The sequence below is a fragment of the Pyrus communis genome, chromosome 12 (assembly GCF_963583255.1).
Source record: "Pyrus communis chromosome 12, drPyrComm1.1, whole genome shotgun sequence".
Lineage (NCBI taxonomy): Eukaryota > Viridiplantae > Streptophyta > Magnoliopsida > Rosales > Rosaceae > Pyrus > Pyrus communis.
In genome coordinates, this window is record NC_084814.1 from 8,451,793 (window position 1) to 8,471,329 (window position 19,537).

The following is a 19,537-nucleotide window of genomic DNA, read 5'->3' on the forward strand; positions in this document are numbered from 1 at the left end:
TCATATGAGGAAGTAAGTACAATCCGCTTTCGCAGAGATCTATATTTTATTCACTTTCCGAATGTGAAGTACTTTCTCTTCTCTCATTAATCTTCTACTTTTTATTAGCACACTTTTACAACAATTGTAAAACATAGTTACTAATACGGAATCAAGCATTCAAGTAGAAGAACCAACTGTTTTGAACTATTTCAAGAACATATTACAACACCTTCGAAAGGTGTGTTCTTGACACTTGCAAGACATTTCTTGCAAATACCCCTTCCAATGTCCATCCTTTCATAAAGAAAGTTTGTTCCCTTGGAGTTATTTTGCCTTCTTCATTTGACTTCTCCTTTGACTACAATAGTCATGGTCCCTAAACTCCCACTATCTCTCTTGAAACTTATTTCAATTGTGTTATACACATCAAACAATTTGGAGAGTGTGTGGTTATTGTTCACTATATAGTTTACAATAAACTTAGTGAACCATTAGGATAGGGACACAAAGGTGAAGTCCTTGCCTAATTTCCGTCTCGTTAAGTGGTTTAACACTTCAACACTCAATGATTCAAAATCATCATAAGTCCATGTTGATGGACTATTTTTGTCAACCAACCATTATGTTCTAAACATAATTACAAACTTTCAAGAGTTGTTCAAGGCAACTCTCATTTCTTCATACAACAATTTGTAAGTGAAGAATCATGGCACATAAAGCGTCCATGCCCTTGTGCTTACTTCAAAAGTTCCTTGTTTATGTAACAAAGAAACAAGCACTAAAGTTTGTGTTGATTAAGGGTTGTTCAAAGCAACTCTTATTTCTTCATACAACAATTTGTATTTGAAGAATTATGACATTAAAAGTGTTGTCCTTCTCATGTTAGACTTATCTAACATATTCTTCCAATGATACATTATCAATAGGAAGATTGTGAGGATAAGACTACTTAGTTACATCTACAAGCAATTAAAGACAATCTATGGGATTGTAGAACTAAGTCCGGAAATTAAAGCATTCGGCTTTTCTTTGTCAAGTTTTGGATAGCGTTTGCAAATATATTGGTAAACAAATACATAACGAATATAAATTGATTGATTTTAAGCCATTTGATTCAGGTCTTTAAATCAAATAGCACCACCCACTATTTTTGGCAAATTCCATATCCCTCATCGGAATTCGAGAGTTTTGTTGAACTCTTAGCGGGGTATGGGAGACTCACCATTACCAAGCCCACCTCACGATGATACGATATCGGTTAGCAAAAATAATGATGAGAGAATAACACTTTACTCATTTACAACTCTTGTAATTACCCATCTAGTTTGACCTCTAGAGAATGTGGCCTCACGATGATACGATATCGGCACCATTGCACTTAGTTAAGTTATTCCCACCATGCTTAGTTCATGAAGGGGTTCAAGAATAGCCTCACAATGATATGATATCGGCCATCCTCGTTGCCTACACTTACCTCATCATATGTTTATGGACTCCTCCTGAGTGTAAGCATGCACTTTGTACTCCCCCATGATAGGGTGAAGCTGGTGTACAAGTCACAAACGATTGGAGCCCACCACGGTGGAAGGCCTACGAAGAAATGTTCAAAGCATCTCTCGCTTATCAACTTAATAATGGTTTGTTGAGGGTTTTAGGTCTCATCACATATATATATATATATTCATTTTAATCATAATTAAAATAATTTTGGTCCTATTACAACTATTGGTCCATATGATTGATTTAGTTGTATATAATACTCCCACTAAGCTTTTAAAACGGTTTTTAAAGCAAGAGTATATGATACTACTAACATAAGGTTTGCATTCATTGATGGACTATATAGTTGCCTTAGGGCCTTAGGATGACTATGAACCTTTGATTAGATCCAACACGAACCTTGTGTTGAATCTCGGACTAGGGATGGAGATTGATTTTAGTTACGCGTTTAATCACATTAAGGCGTGTTGTCTTAGGGCGTTGGACCCAACTACTTCATTTCATGCATATCAAATAAAGCAAGAAAGAAGTACTTCAAAGTAACTATGAGCTTATGCTCTTTACAACAATTGAATATAACTAATTACTTTAAAGTAAAGAAGAGCTTATGCCCTTTTACAACATTTGATCAAATCAAATTACAACCAAAATCTAATCTACTCATTCCCATGGTTCAAACAAATTTGAAACGGCCATTCACATAGCTCAATTATCGTAGGCTAAGGTTCATAATCACCCTTTAATTAATTAACACTTTAACTAATTAAATTGAATGCAACAATTATCATTTGGTTTTTGGATCCATAGAATTGATTTAAATGGAACTAAATATAATGAAAATCAAATTCTCATTAAAGAGACAAAACAATTTTGTTCTCATTTTGTTTTGGGCCAAAAACAATGACCACAACAATTTGGGTCACTTTGTTAAAACAAAAAAAAAAACTTTTGGGGTCAAAATGCAAATACACAAAAGTATCAAAACTTTATATAATTGCACAAAAGTCCCTCCAACACCTTTTCCAAAGGTGGCCGGCCATATTGTTGAAAATTTGAAAAAATCTAAAGTTTTGAAAGTGGTTTTTGGTAGGTGAGACAAAGGTGACTTTGATGGTTTGTAAGAAAATGTTTTTTTTATAAAACTTTAAAATTCTTTTAGTCACATCTCACCAATAACTATCACCCACCATTTGAAAAACAAAACTTTATGAAAAACATAAAACTTTTGAATCAAAACTTCAAAACCTTTTTGTTCTTGGCAAGAACTTCAAGAAATATGAAGAACATACATGAAAACTCATAATAGCTCCATGGATGTTTTCTTTCACCAAAAACTCAAATTTTCACAACTCAAAAGAGGGTTAATATCCTAGGGTACTTAGGGGTTCCATAAAGCACTTTAAAACCATTTTAACAAGACTAACAAGAACCCAAAAAATCACCCTTTGGATTTGGCCGAAAATCCCAAAACACTTGGCACCAACTTTTAGTTCCAATATTCATGCTTTAATGAAATACATCTACAACATTTGAGATGCTAAATTTTCAAGCAAAATTTATATTCAAAGCAAGAACAAAGCTTGTAACATTTACAACACTTAAATCACAAAATATGAAAAATCACAAAACCCAAAAGGATCCACCATAAACTAGGCCTAGGCTCTGATACCACTTGAAGGATCATTTTGGAAGATGACATGTTCATTTAAGCAACATCATTAGCATGCAATTAACAAATTAAAGGCGGAATCATGCTAGCATGCACTTAAAAACAAAACATTACCCATGAATGTTCAAAGCCTAGTAAAATGGTGAACCAATAATCAACTCAAAACAAAGTGAGTTGAAATATATACCTTTGTAGATTCCTCTTTGTATTTAAACAAAGGCTAATCACCCAAAGAGAGGGCCTTCATTCCTTGCATCTTAGATCTATGGATTTGGATGGATGAAAAAGGTTTCTCCAAAGTTCCCAAAATTGAGAACCTCTAATGATTCATCACCAAGGCATAATGAAGAAGAAATGAGTGACCTTGGAGGAGTTTGATTGCTAGATGATCCCTCCAAGGTGGCCGAAATTTTAGAGAGAAAGGAGAGCTTGTGTTCTCATCCTTTCCCCAAAAACAACCCTTAATAAATTTTAGGCTATAAAGTCCCTTCAAATAAGTGACCTAATGGACCAAAAGCCCTATTCTTCTAACATGGCCGGCCTATAGGGTTTATTGGGCTTTCAAGCCCTTTGTTTATTCAAGTTGTCATACAACTTGAGTTAATGGGCTTGACATTCAAATCCCATTGGGCCTTACGGCCCGAAACAAACCCGAGGTCTTTAATGAACTTATTCGTTTGATTAATTAACATATTAATTAATCCTAGCCTTAGATAAATAATTAAACCATTTAATTATTCTTACTCATCTCCGTTGTTTCTTCAAACTCTACCTTACTCGGTGAACGATCCATTAGGTTCCTTTTAGCGAGGCAGTGGGCGATTAAAACTCTTTCTAATCGATTGTGAATTGAAACTTACTTTCAATTCTCCCGTTAGTGATAATACACTTTTAGGGCTTCCACAAACCATGGTTGACGCCTAGCAGCATGTCATGGTTACCCAAGCTAATCAGAAGAGGTGGAGAACCTATTCAGTTTTAGGATTACAAATGCAATACGGTATTTCTCTAATACAATACTCTTGACCACATTGTTTGGTTTGATAGTTTATTCATGTCTACTATCCAATGTGAGTCTTGTGCTTATATGATTACCTTGAATGTGATTTGGAACACATTCCTAAATCTCATTCATACTTTGGTGATAGGAGCATATTCATGCGACTTAAATGGCTTGTTCTCGTGCATTTACGTTATGTTTCTCTAGTTATTTTAGTCCTTTATGCTTCTTTTGTGTGTTTTCAGGTTCTAAGGGCAAGGTATGCAAAAGGATGCCTTTTGGAGCCTTTTGGAGCAAATTAGAGATTGGAATGGATATCATATGCTTGGAGCCAAGAGGATGGACGAAATTAAAGACTTGAAGTAGGAAAGTTAAATCCTAAAAGACCTCATGTTTAAGCATCATTGAAGACTCCTACGCATTTTAGAACACAAAAACAACATTCCTTGCAACCTTAGGACATTGTCGTGTGTTTCCTTGTGTCTCCCTTCCTTGCCATGCAAGGAAGGGCTTTGTTCCCTATTTTAAACACTTAAAGCATTCACTTATCATATCATTCACTTATCATATCATTCACTTATTATAAGCATTCACTTATCATATCATTCACTTATCAAACCATTCACTTATCACTTCCATTCACTTATCACTTATCACTTCCATTCACTTATCACTCACCACATATCATTCATTTATCACTTAATACATCATTCACTTATCACTTATCATACTCATAATCATCTACACATTTCAACCATTTAAACATATGCATTTCAACTCACATGCATCATCATCATGCAACCAACCTTGCCACATGCTTTCCAAGCTTTCCCCCTTCATCATTAAGCCACATTCACTCCCATTTCTCTCCCCTTAACAGCCCTAAACCGTGCATAATTAAAGGACACCATTCAACACACACATGCACCAAAAGACAACATTGGCATGCATCACATGCATTTCCAACACTTCCCCCTTTGTGCCGTGCCTTCCCTTCCACTTTCCAACCACATTCTTTCAATTCCCACTTCATCATTACACCACCTAAGCCACATGCACTCCCATTCTTTAATTCAGCCACTTAATCATTACACCACCTAAGCCACATGCACTCCCATTCTTTAATTCAGCCACTTAATCATTCAACCACAAAACAATCACACAACACACCAACACACATGCATCCTGAAATTCTTTGTCGTGCAATCACATGCATTTCCCTTGACATTTTCAGCCATCACACTTCATCATTACACCACCATTCACTCTTTAACCCACACACACTTCACACAAACAACATTTACATGTATTCACATGCATTTCCAACACAAAACACACTCAAAACCGTGGCCACCTTTGCATTTCAGCATTCCCATTTGCATTTTCAGATTTCCAGCTTTCCAACCTAGCCACATTCACATGCATTCACTCATAATCATTCACCAAACTTGCAGCCACATTTCCACCCACCTCCTAGCTGTCATGTTCCCTCCATTACTCCTATAAATACCCTTGCATTCATTCATTCAATATGATCTCATTTCATACACAACACACCACAAACACACCACCAAACTTCCTTTGCCGTGGCTTCCCATCTCTCCCTTATAATCCAAACACCATTCCTCTTCCATTTCAATCATTCCCCAATCCATTCAACACACCAACAACATCCCTTATACCTTATGCTACAATAAAGAGGAAGAGAAGAGGGCCTAAACGTTCATACAATTCAAGTTTGAGTTGTTGGAATGTTTAGGTGTTTCTTTGATTTCAATGTTTAATTTTAATTCTCTTTGTTTTGTATGAGGAACTAAACCCCCCTTGGCTAGGGGGGGATTCGAAATATATGTTTATGCTTGCATTTTGATTTGATTAATTCTAATTGCGTTTCATAAGTTGTGGATTCAATTTGTTTAACTATTTGATTGATAACTTATTTATGTATGTTTATTAAGAGTGCACACTTAATTTTCATGCATGAATATGACGCTAGAATATAAGTGAGTTTCACCTAATCATTATGAACTTATATTCACAAGTAGTGGAGGTTGCTTATAAACAATCGCGTTAAACGAATTCTTGGCATAAGTTTCATGCAATCATAGTAACGAATGCCTCGTCAACACTTATAATCTTCATAGAGCGTAATGATTCTTGCTTGTATCTTTATTATGCAATCATGTAGGGGACTTGTGGGGAATGTTTTGGGTTGTCGTATGCAATCATCCAATTCAATAACGTTAGGAAGATTTGAAGGTTAATTAGTGCATCACGGTTAACTTGGGGAGTTGAGAATTAATGATTTATTGAAACGCAATTGGAAATCATTTTATTATGCAAGTATAACATATGTGGAGATGAACCCCGTAGCTAACTTTCCATCCATTTGTTCTTTCTTTTCTTGTTTCTGTTTTCATGTTTAATTTAACTTGTTGTTCAATTATGTTAAACATGTGAAACTAATTTCTTTTTAGTTAGAGGCGAATTTGAAGCCATGGACATATGTTGGTTATGATTTGATTTACTCCAGTTATGAACTCATGAACTTTAGATGTGGTTTACTTTTCTGTTTTGATTAAGAACTTGTTTATGTATGTGGGTTGAGGGTCGACACTTAATTTGCATGCCTAAACTTGATGCTAGGATATAAGGGAATTTCACCTAATCGTTATGAACTTATATTCATGAGTAGTAAAAATCGCTACTCACGATTGTGTTTAGTAAACCCTAGGCTGGATTAACATGCGTTTTCCATAGTTATGAATGCCTAGTCGATGTTTATGATTTCCGTTGAACTTAATGATCTTTGTTAAATGTCTCTATCATGCGTATTCCATGGTTAGGGACTTTGATTAGGAATGCTTTGGATTGTCGTATGCAATCATCCAATCCAATGAATCTAGGGAAATCTGAAAGTTAATTTAAGCGGACCTAATTAACTTGGAGCATTGTCATTCATCGTTTGTTGAAGTCATAACTGGGAGTCAAATTATATGCTTATGTTCATGTGTGGATAAGGAACCCTCTAACTAGTTTTTCATCATTCTATTTTATCAATTTCGTTTTTATAATCTGTTTCCAAGTTTCTGTTTTAGTTTAAATTCATCCAAAACCAATCCCCCATTTATTTTAAAGTGTTAGATTAGTTAGAAATACATTTATTTTGTGTTTTTACGTTTTTGAGTCAGTTTCCAAGTGATTTGCAATCCCTCCTAATCCCCGGTCCAGAACGATCCCTACTTATACATATACTACAATTTGACGAAAAGAGGGTTTAATTTGTGTGCGTATAAATCTCGCATCATTTGGTCAAAGATTCTTAATCATATCATAGAGTATTCTCCCTCAAACAGTTTGAAGGTTAGAGATCCCTTGTTGCGCATTCACTTGCCTCCATGGCTAAGTGGCTTAACCCCAACGATGCCGTGGACACCCTCCTGATGGAGTGACTTTGACATAATCAAAGATTAAGGACCTAACCACAAGACAACTGTGATGCCTCAGGTCAAAAGACTAATTTGCATTATCCCAACCATGAGTTCTCATGTGACATGAATATGAGAACTCTTCGTTGATCGTGTTCAGTGAACTCATTCTCTATTGAGCACCTACGTACTTGTCTTGATGTCACACACACCAATGACTCGAGACTAGTCACTCTCCCTGAGAGAAGACATAGCACGTACTGATCTTAACGGACTGTCAATGCCCAATTGACAATCCTATGATCAGGAACGTTTAGGATGTGTCAACGAAAGAATGGTCTCATGAATCTAACTTCTTTAGATCGCATTCTTCCAATCATATATTCCTTGGACTTATCGTTTAAGCATATAACATTTATATGAGACGGCTCAAATAATAATCTTTGCCCTTTACATTTAAACTACATTAGTTTAACTTTGTGAAATGTCCGTAAAGTATCATCATATGATTGGTTTTAGGGCACATTTCCAACACTTGGGCGTCAGGCCTTCTTTAGTCAGGGATCTGTCTTTGGGTTGGCTTCTGCCTACTTTTGTTGTTGTATTGTTTCCCGTCCTCCTTCTTTTGAGTTATTGGCGATTATTTTCGAGGTTGCTTGAGTGCCTTATCTGCTTGCCGAGCATCGTCCCAAAGTGCATACTTTTCTACTAGAGTGAAAGAGTCTACCAGAGTTAGATCTTCTTTCATGATCAATTCTTTGAACAACAGTTGATCTGCTAGGAATCATTTTTGGTAAACTGCACTAGCTATCGAGTCGTTGCATCTGACTATCTTTGCCTTCTCTATTTTGACCTTCTTCATATAGTCACGAAGCCACTCCTTTGGGTTCTTATTCACGTTAAAAATGTGGTCAGACTTCTTCTTGATCGAGCGAAAGAATGAATACTCCTTGGTGAAAACCAAAGAAAACTCATCGAAACTACAGATGGATTATGGTGGCAAGGTGTGGAACCAATCTTGTGCCCTTCCTTGTAAAGTGGTGGCGAGTATCTTGTACATGAAAGCGTCGTTGTTCCGATAGAGGATCATTGCACTTTGGTAGTGCTTTAGGTGTTTCTCTGGGTCTTCATCCCCTTTGAAGGATATGAAATGCGATATGCTAAACTGTGGAGGCTCTGCCTACTCGATCTCGTCTGTAAAGGGTGACCTTCTTATGTTGGTCATATCTCATCGTAATGCCTCGTCAGTGACCACGTTGCGTTGGAAATCGCGCAATCGTTAGGTCATGAGCCTCTCTATTTCTTCCTAAATTTGCCTTTGTTGGGGGTAGCAGAACTCTCGGCTGCCTTCGATCACGACCTACTAGTCTAGGCTACTCTTCTATGTGTTTGGCTCGTATGTGTCGCGGTTACAGTGCATGTGGTATGTTCCTAGCAGGCGAGCAAGTTTCTTGCAAGCTGCTGATTGAACTTGAGCCGGATTGAGGGACTACTTCTTTCTCTCTGTCGTGCTTCCTACTTCGATGTGAGGTGAATGATGCTCCTTGCGAGCCCAGCCAAGAATGAAAAATTAACCTAAAAGGTTGCTCATGTTGATTATCGGAGTGTGGCTTCATCCATGATTGTATGCTCATTTGTGGGCCTAAATGAGAGTGTACACTTCTCTGCACGCTAAGACAAGAGTATACGCTATCTTAAGGGCCTAGTTAGGAGTGTACACTGCCAGAACGCTCGATTCATGCTTGGTCGAATAGCTGATTGCCGGGACACTGCTGGAGAGGTTCGTTGTCTACCCTTGTCCTATTTCGGGACACCTTGTCTGCGGCACGCTACATCTCGGTATGCGACAAAAGTTGATTCACCAAAGTCGTCTGCAACGCAAGGGCGCTTGTCAACCCTATGACTTGTTGAGACAATTGTTGTTCACCATTTGTGTTGGAAGAGCTTGGACAGTATGCGTCTCCTTGAGTAGTGGAAGTGTAATAGACCCCGGGCACGAGATTTTAAACTTCAATTAGCCAAATCTGCATAAAAAATAAAATAAATAAATAAATAAAAACCAAAAAACAGGTCTGAAACATCGAAAAACAGGTCAGAAACTTCCAAAAATGGTTCGAAATAGCCAAAAATAGGCTTGTATGGGCACTAGGAGTCATAGATCTGGGTCATGAGTGAACAGGTGCAGATTCTGGTTAACTTGACCCGCGTTGACTACGGTCGGATGAAAGGTTAGGCCTATATGGATTAAAGGTTGTAGCACGCTGGGCTTCTATGCATTGGGTTTGCACAGGAGTAGGCCTGGGTAACTGCTACCATGAGGCTACCTTCATGTGGCTGATGCAACCAATGCTAGGCTCGGATAGGAATTCGCTTGGAAGGCCAAGTTGGAGCACATTCGGCTTCTGAGTCCTGCACACATGGGTTTCCACATTGGGCCCGCGCCTTAGCCTTTTCTGGAGCCCTTCGGCTTGCTGGAATGGCTCAGCACATGGACTGAAGGTAGTGGGTTGCCTTATTTGGCTACAAAAATTGCATCGATGGTTGATTAGGCCACGGCAGTGGCAGTGGGTAGTGGTAGCCATCGTTGCTCCGCAATCCGTCGAGTGGGTGAAAACTCAAATTTGTAGGGAGCGTCTTTTGTGGTTGTTTCATAATTTTTTTCGTCATTGTATTTCTTCCCCAGGGCTATTCAAAGAATTTATATAAAAAATTCTAGGAGTAGGAACATGTGGGAAAATCTAAGAATGAACGAAGAAATTTAGAAACGTTGAATGCAAGAGTCTTCTTCGAGCGTGTGAATCAAACTCTCAATGAAAGCACCAATTTGTGGATGTAAATTTCTGCCGTCTTCTCCTTTTGACGAAAATGCACCTGCAAAATAATAACACCTAAGAATAAGGCCAAAAGCCTCACGGGCCCATGATAAATGAGTGGGGCTTTGGTCGAAGAATCTCTGATGCGAAAGCTAGAATTCTAAAAAGAATGTGTTTAGGAGTTTATGGGTAGCAAATGGCTTAGCTTTTTAATGGGAAAATAGGGCTATTTATAGGGGAGTGGCCGGCCCTATTTGGAGAATAGTGGTCTCCCATATATGGTGTAATTGGAGAATAATTGCAAGATATTATGTGAAATAATATCTTGCAATTAATCCTAAATTAAATAGGAAAATTAGGAGTTACCTTTTGAATAAGGATTTGATGAGGAGTGATGAGATGGATTTGAATAATACCATTTTGATCACCTTTGACTCTTCCTTGATTGAGTCGTTATTGTCCGCTGCATGCGCGTGATGCCTCGAGCGTAATATTGTCCTTTTAACCCAAAAGTCCACGTGTCACCTCCATAATTTTCGTGATTATTTTTTGCTCCATAGTATGTGCATTGGAATAAAGTAAATAATACACAATATTTACAAGGTTTGGCAAGTGTGCCTATGTCAACGATGCAGCAGTAGTAATCTCTCCTATTATCAAATGGAAATTACAAATGGAAACAAAAGATTGTATGCTTTCTTCTGTCATAACATTTGTGAGCTAATAGGCCATTACATAAAAAAACATATCATTCCCTACTAAGGCCAAGATATGTGAAAGTAGGCAACACAACTTCAATATTTGTAGGCTGATAAGATCTTCAACTTTGGTAGGCTGAAAAGAAAAAAAAGGGCGAACAATGCTTATTTCCTCATGTGGGTCATCCATCTTTATTACACTTCCCATTGGATGACCATAAGTCTTTTATTGATTGTCTATAAAAGTTCTCCAATGATAACAAACATGAAATGAATGGATGGTCTAAAGGAAACAAAAATACTTTTCTCAAGTAGCATACTCTTAGACACTCCCCCTGATGATATCGCCCCTTGATTAGAATAAACTTGGGTTAACTAACTTGTTATCATACCAATGCATGTTGGTGCAGTTCTCGAGCTTCTGAAATGAAAACTTTTGGCAGATAGTTGGTGAGTTGTGTGCCATATTAGCTTTGAACGTGTTTCTCTAGTTTCCATTACTTAATTCTTTCTATGAGCCATCTTTGTGCATGTGAGAGACATACTCAAATGCTTGCCCAATAAGACCTTGGCTATTAGTGAGTTCATTGGAATAGAACAAGAACATGTCTGTAATTTCTCGAAGATATCAATATATAAGCTTCATTTCATTCCAATACCTATATGTTGGCAAGTTATGTTTCATTTGATTCAATGTATTGTGCTAAATACAATAAGGCATATAATTCACTAAGATGTGGTACATGTGGACTAAATATTAATTAATTTTCTCCCTCACTAACATGAATGATCCTTCTTAGTGTCTAAATATTGATTGATCAGTTGAGTGTTCAACTCATGATCTTCAATCCATATGGTTCTTTAATTCATAAACATCATGGATAAGATTTGTGTTGACATATTGTTCGATCTGCAGCTCGAGACAATATTCCTTTTAACACTTTATAATCTTTCTAGACTCTTTGGGAGTCCCAATCCAATATCAACTATTGCAAGAGATTTAATATGTTGCAACAACATCATAATGATAATACTCACTAAGGCAATTTATACCATCCATTGGTATTGGGTACGTACTCACTAAGTCAATTTATACCATCCATTGGTATTGAGTACATAATTTATGCTTTACCCTTCCAGGGCTTTCTTCAAGCAATTTAAATCCTTCAAGGATTTTGTACACTTCATGACACATTCTTCTTTGGATTGTATACATAGCAACTTGCTTCCATGTATACTTTAGGGATTTACTTATGTAGATATGCTTCTAGCATTTCATAAGCCTTCGTATAATACATATAATTCTCCATTGAAATGAACAAGTTTCACAATAGGAAGTCAAGTTTGTATTAAAATTTTAGGTTTCAACTAGGAACCTTGTGTCATACCATGTGAGTGTAGTTCACTGTATTACAAATGCCAATATGTAATCTTCTGGATTCAACATCATTTGGTGATTTGTACTATAGGTCCATTTTTCCACGTTCTTACTAAATTGTAATGGAATTGCCCTTCTCCATTTTTGGCCAATAATTTTTCTTTTTGTCAACGAACAAAAGAACGTGGCTCAATATAAACACAGCTCATTGATGAATTTAGTAGCTACTGTAAAACAAAAATTAACATTTATAATCATCTATTCGTGATCCTATAATTCTTATGTGCATGCGCATGCATCTTTATAAGTATTTCATTACTTTGGATATCCTTGCCTCCCCAGGGGCTTTACATTGTCTCTTCTACGATGGTCATCTCTTATTAGATGAATTGTTTTGAGAATTTGGATCATAATCTCCTCTTGAGTGTTATAGAGCTTGGATTTTTAATCTCCACTTCTCGGGAGTTGAATCATTGGAACCTATACATCGATCATGCTTCAAACATGAGATGTATTAAAATTGCCATGTCCATGGATTTTCTTTTTGGAAGTTGAATCCATGGGATGACTATCATGCTTCAAGAATGCAACAGTTTAGTAATGCTATAATGACCCGTCCTCAAAAATTATAGTCTTTATAATTTTTAAATGTGAATTTATGGAAATGCCCTTCTAGGCAAAGACGTTGACTTTTGTTGACCGTCTTAACATGTCACGTAAGGTTTGTTTTCTTGGTGTATCCTCGTAGTACTCGTCACTACGAATGCGTGTGCGCAAACGCAACGTAATTTGGTGTTATAACGAAGGAGTTATTAACAAATGAAATCGAGGGCAAAATTGTAAATTTATTATTTCTGGAATGCTCCAGATTTTTGGAGCAAAATCTGGAAAACCACGGGTGTGGCCTAGATTAAAGGGAAGAAAAGTTGGGTGGTGGAGATGAAAGATAAAGGAAAGGGAGAAGGATGGGTGCTGCCCAATCGGGAAAAGAGAAAGAAGTGAGTGACCAATGGGAAGAGAAACCAAGAAGGGAAAAGGAGATGGAGGGAATCAGTCGGGTTCCCCTTAACCCGAGCGATGACCCGACTTCCTTGTAGTTTTTCGACAGTTTTCCGTCTAATTTTTCAACCTTCTTTAACCTTCCATCACCACCAAACCTCATCACAACACCCCATCACCTAATTCTAACCAAACCCGACGAATTTTAGCCCCGATGTGGTGAGAAAACACACCGACGGGTCCAAGTGGGTCTCGACCTTGAATCACCATTTGTGAAACGATTTCTATCGATCTCTACCACTATTAGACTCTCCTTGAACCCAAGAACAAAACCCAACCAACCATAGGCAGTTGAGCACCGGAGGAGTCGAATCAATGCACACCCAAATTCTAGGGTTTCAGACGGTTCATGGTGATTTGAAGCTTTTCCTGACTAAATTGGACTTGACCACAACTATAAAACTTACTCTGCTCGTTGAGATCTTCACTTTTGTGAAGTTTGAGCATTTTTAGAAATAGTTGATTTTTTCGGCGAGTTGGGGCGATGCATGGGCCGAGGTATACCCTGACCTTCCTAGGCTAAATTTGATTCCCCAATTCCATATGTGAAATTCGATTGATGAATTTCCATCGTTTGAACCTAGTTCCATTAAGATGTCCCACTTGGTTATTATAGCAATCGACGATCTATGATCTAAACGTTGGATCGTCACCAAAATTTGATATGTTATAGTACGTCATATTTTAGGATATTAGAAACTTACAGATCGAGAATCCGACATATGGATCTTCTTGAATAAGTTATGTAAGTTACGTGTTCTATTGATAAGAATTCTGAGACGTGATTTGATAATTGTTCTAGGCGCCGATCGTTCATGACGCCTCGATATTTGTGCTAGGGAGTTGAAGCATGGATCTCATGTGAGTGGGTCTTTTTCGTTTTTATACCTGATAGTTTTCTAGAAATGTTTTAAATTGATTATGCATAGCATGCCATGATTTAAATGTGTGTATTTAAATATTGCATTCTGATGAGATTTGTGGTTATGCCAAATAATCCTACGGAGGCACTGGTAAGTTCAGGTAAGTTGTTATGTGATTGAAATAGTTGAATTATATGAGCATGCATATATTCATTTAGAGCTCATCATTATTGCACCTTAGTGTTAGTGCTCCCGCCCCAGGCCAGGGCATAGCTTTCACGTGATTGTTCACCTCCCCCACCGCACGTTTGCCTTGGATCCAACTAAGGTGCTAGCCTGTCGTACAGGTCGTATTAGGTGACTCTGACTCATAGGTGACCCGTGTATAGTGCTAGCTTTCACATGATCGTAGCACTAGAGCGTACATATTTACACCCAGCCTGTTGTACAAGTCACACTAGGTGACTCCGACTTGTGTGCTAACATAGACTGATAAGCAAAAGGTCCAGTCGTACAAGTCACATTTGGTGACTTCGACTGGCATGTTAGCTTAGATTGATCTCACACATGGCTTACATTTATTATTGCTGAGATATTGTGGCATGGCATGCATATGTTTTTACTGCACCTATGCATTCATTTTTCGTACCTACGTAGTATTATTTTTTGGAAACTATACAAGTTTTACTGCAAGGGGTTATAACGCTTTCAAAAGGTTTTTATTAAAACTTTATTTTCAAGCCCACTCACCCTTGTTTTTCGTCCTCCAGGTTCTAGTAGCAGAGTTTTCATACCGACGAGGATTATCAATGTCACATCCCGACCCGGGCGGGACCATTTCCCAGGCCCGACTCCACCGTAGCACGATATTGTCCACTTTGGGCCCCCAGCACACCCTCATGGATTTGTTTCTGGGAACTCACACGAGAACTTCCCGATGGGTCACCCATCCTGGGAATGCTCTCGCACGCTACTCGCTTAACTTCGGAGTTCCTACGGAACCCGAAGCCAGTGAGCTCCCAAAAGGCCTCGTGCTAGGTAAGGATGAGAATATACATATAAGGATCACTCCCCTGGGCGATGTGGGATGTCACAATCAACAAATCTTCGGGTGGACTGTTGGTAATGTGCCCTAAAACTAATTATATGATGATACTTTATGGACATTTCACATGTTAAACTAATCTAGTTTAATATAAAGGGCAAAGATTATTGTTTTAAGCCGGCTCATATAAATGTTACATGCTTAAACGATAAGTCCAAGGAATATGTAATTGGGAGAATGTGATCTAAAGAAGTTAGATTCAAGAGACTATTCTCTTTCTTATACATATCCTAAACATTCCTGATCATATGATTGTTAATTGGGCATTGACATTCTGTTAAGATTAGTACGTGTTGTGTCTTCTCTTAGGGAGAGTGACTAGTCTCGAGTCATTGGTGTGATTGACACCAAGACAAGCATATAGGTGCTCAATAGAGAATGAGTCCACTGAACACGATCAACGGAGTTCTCATACTCATGTCACATGAGAACTCATGGTTAGGATAATGCAAAGTAGTCCTTTAACCGAAGGCATCATAGTTGTCTTGTGGTTAGGTCCTTGATCTTTGACTATGTAAAAGTCACTTCGTCAGAGGGTGTCCACGGCATAGTTAAGGTTAAGCCACTTAGCCATGGAGGCAAGTGAATGCGCAACAAGGGATCTCTAACCGTCAAACCGTTTGAGGGAGAATACTCTATGATATGATTAAGAATCTCTGGCCAGAGTATGAATCAGATTTAGGAAGTCATTCCAAATCACATTCAAGGTAATCATGTAAGTAAATCAATCACATTGGATAGTAAACATGAACAAACTATCATACCAAAAAATGTGGTCAATAGTATTGTATTAGAGAAAAACCATATTGCATTGTAATCCTAAACTGAATAGGTTATCCACCTCTTCTGATTAGCTTGGGTAGCCATGATATACTGCTAGGTGTCACTCATGGACGTTGGAAGCCCTAAAGGTGTGTAATCACTAAAGGGAGAATTGAAAGTAAGTTTCAATTCACAATCTATTTGAAGAGTTCTAATCGCCCACTGCCTCGCTAAAAGGAACCTAATGGATCGTACACCGTGTAAGGTAAAGATTGAGGAAATAACGGAGATGAGTAAGGATAATTAAATGGTTTAATTATTTATGGCTAGGATTAATTAATATGTTAATTAATCAAAGGAATAAGTTCGTTATAGACCTTGGGTTAGTTTTAGGCCACAAGGCCCAATGGGATTTGAATGTCAAGCCCATTAACATAAGTTGTATGACAACTTATTGACTTAAGACCCAAAAGGGCCCAAACAGCCCATAGCTCTAAGGAGGCCGGCCATATAGAGAAAGAAAAGGGTTTTGGTTATTTTAGTCACTTAATTAAAGGGACTATAGAAAGGATTTTATAACCATTTTATCATTAGGGTTTTCCTAGAGGAAATTAGAGAGATCACAAGCTCTCATTTCCTCTCTAAGAGGCCGGCCACCCTAAAGGAAATTAGCTAGCAATCTTACTTCCTCTAGGTCACTCATCTCTTCATCAATGCTCTCCTTGGTGTGGAGACTTAGAAGTTCTTTATTTTGGGAACTTGGAGAATCCATTCTACCATCTTCATCCAAGAAATCCATGGAGCTAAGAAGTGAGGAATGAAGGCCCTATCTCTTGGGTGATTAGCCTTTGCTTATGGAAAGAGGAATCAACAAAGGTATAATATTTCTCAACTCACTTTGTTCTTGAGTTGAGTCTTGATTCACCACACTCACTAGGCCTTGAATTCATGGGTAAAGTTTTGTTTTTTAGTGCATACAAGCATGATTCCGCCTTTTAATTGTTAATTGCATGCATAGATGTTGCTTAAATGGACTAGTATCACAAATAATTTCCTTATAGACGATTACCATCAATGGTATAATTCTCACCCTATTTTATTGTACTATACTTATGCTCTGTCATCACGTATAAAGTAAGTTCATACCTGCGCACCGTGCACTCTTGTACTTAGGCACTTTTAGGTTTAAATTTATTCACATCTTCCACATCAATACACTTTCTGGCTTTGTCACCTTCCAGGTGTCAGCCAACACAACTTGATTCGAAGTCTTAGTGGACATCCCGGGTCAGGGTGTGTCAAGTGCCAAGTCCATAAATAGTCTTATTAAGACTTCAATCCATATGGCATCTTTGTAACTTGTTAATGCATTTGATAGTTTATTAGTAATCATGAAGATTGTATTACCTTTACATTATCCAAATGATATAAACTAGTAGAGTTTGCTGGGGCTATGAGTAGGATTCCCATCATTGAAGTTTAGTCTTCCATTCACTTAGTCAAACACTCATTTTCTCTCTTTGAACTTCTATAGGTTCATTGTTGATCATTCAGCTTCAACTTGCTGCTCAACAAAAGTGGTGCGCAACCTTTGCCTTTGAATGGTCTTTCAAAGCATCACTTCTTGGTGACTCATCCATACTTGGCAGCTTTAATGTAAAAATCCAATAGTGCCCTAACTATTCTGGGACATTGGTGACTTAAAACCCAGCTCCAATAGTAGTTGAAGAAGACAACTTGAGAGCAATGCAAGGTAAGCAACCAAGCAAAGGTTCTAGGCAATCAGTTCCAGACCAGAAGTTTTATTTCAAGTTTTAATTGTTACTTTCTTTCTCCTTGTCTTGCAAGTAGGAGCAAGGGCAAAGGAAAAGACAGGGAAAGAGCTTGATATGAGATACTCTTGCTCTCAACCCTGATGATATGAGATACTTTTAATCTTAAAGAAAAATAATAAAAGGATTTGACATTGATGCAAAGCTTATGGATCAAAATTTCTATTTTCTTGTTGGCAAAACAAGTTTGGCATTTTGAGGGACTTGGTTGAAGAGGTATTGTCAGGGAGAAGAAAGATTGAGTATTTTGTGAGGCTTAGTTGAAGATGCATTCTCGGCAAGGAAGGAAGAAGAGCTAGACATTTTTGGGGCTCTACCTTGACATGGAGGATAAAGTCGACATATATAGGGATTTCCCAATAACAGGTAATGGTGCTATTGAGACCATCTCCTTCATGCTTGTTGGCAATAGTGGTACAGTTTGAATAGTAAAATTCACGTGTTTCAACTATGCCAGAGATATTTTGACAGAGTTGTCCTTGATATCTAGAAATCAAAGATTGCATCTGAGAAGTGCCAATGAACTTCATTCAGGAAAATCTATCTTTTGAAATTTGGAGAGTAATGTATCTTCAATTTTTGAACAAATGGTTGTGTTGCCTCTCCTTTTATAGAGGCATCAATTGCATCCAAAAGCATGCTCGAAAAGTTATCTTCCTATGAAAATTGCCTTTAAGATTTCACCTTATCTGACCTCTTTTTCTTTCATCTTTTTTGAAAATGGCTTGCCCATCTAATCGTCGTTTCAATTTAAATGTTATGGAAGATGCAGACGTGCCTCTTCAAGACAACATATGGCACCCATCATTCTTATCCTTTAATGGTCCTCTTACGGTTGGGGACTCAGCGATGAAGAATGATATAACTGCCATAGTAGTAGCTAGGAATCTTCTCACTCCCAAGGATAAAAGAATACTTTCAAAATGGTCTGATGAATTGCCTATTCAAGACTCTTTGGCTTTCACTATTAAGTGTGCAAGCTCAGTATCTAATATGGGCCAACATCTACTTGTTTGAACTCGCCAAGTTAAATCATTAATGGCTAAGGTAGTAAGCCTTAGACAAGAAATTAGAGGGCTCAAGCACAAGAATAGAAAGCTACACATGCTTGCAAATAATTACTCAACGAGCATGAAAAGAAAGCTCGACCATCTACAAGAATCCGAAAGTCAGATTCAAAGTGATCATCAGAGAGTCGTGGCTCTAATCTGAAGGCATCCATTTCCTCCACTGCCTGGAGTTCTACTAAGTACAGAGGCTTCAAATGATCAACCTTAGGTGCCTCCCCTTCTAGTGTTCTACCAAGTATTGAGGCGTCACATGATCAATCTCCAGTGCCTCCCTCCTCTGGGGTTCCGCCAAGTGAGGCTTCATATGAACAATCTCCAGTGCCTCCCCATTCTGGGGTACCGCCATGTATTGGCTTAACATGAGTGACCTTTGTGAAG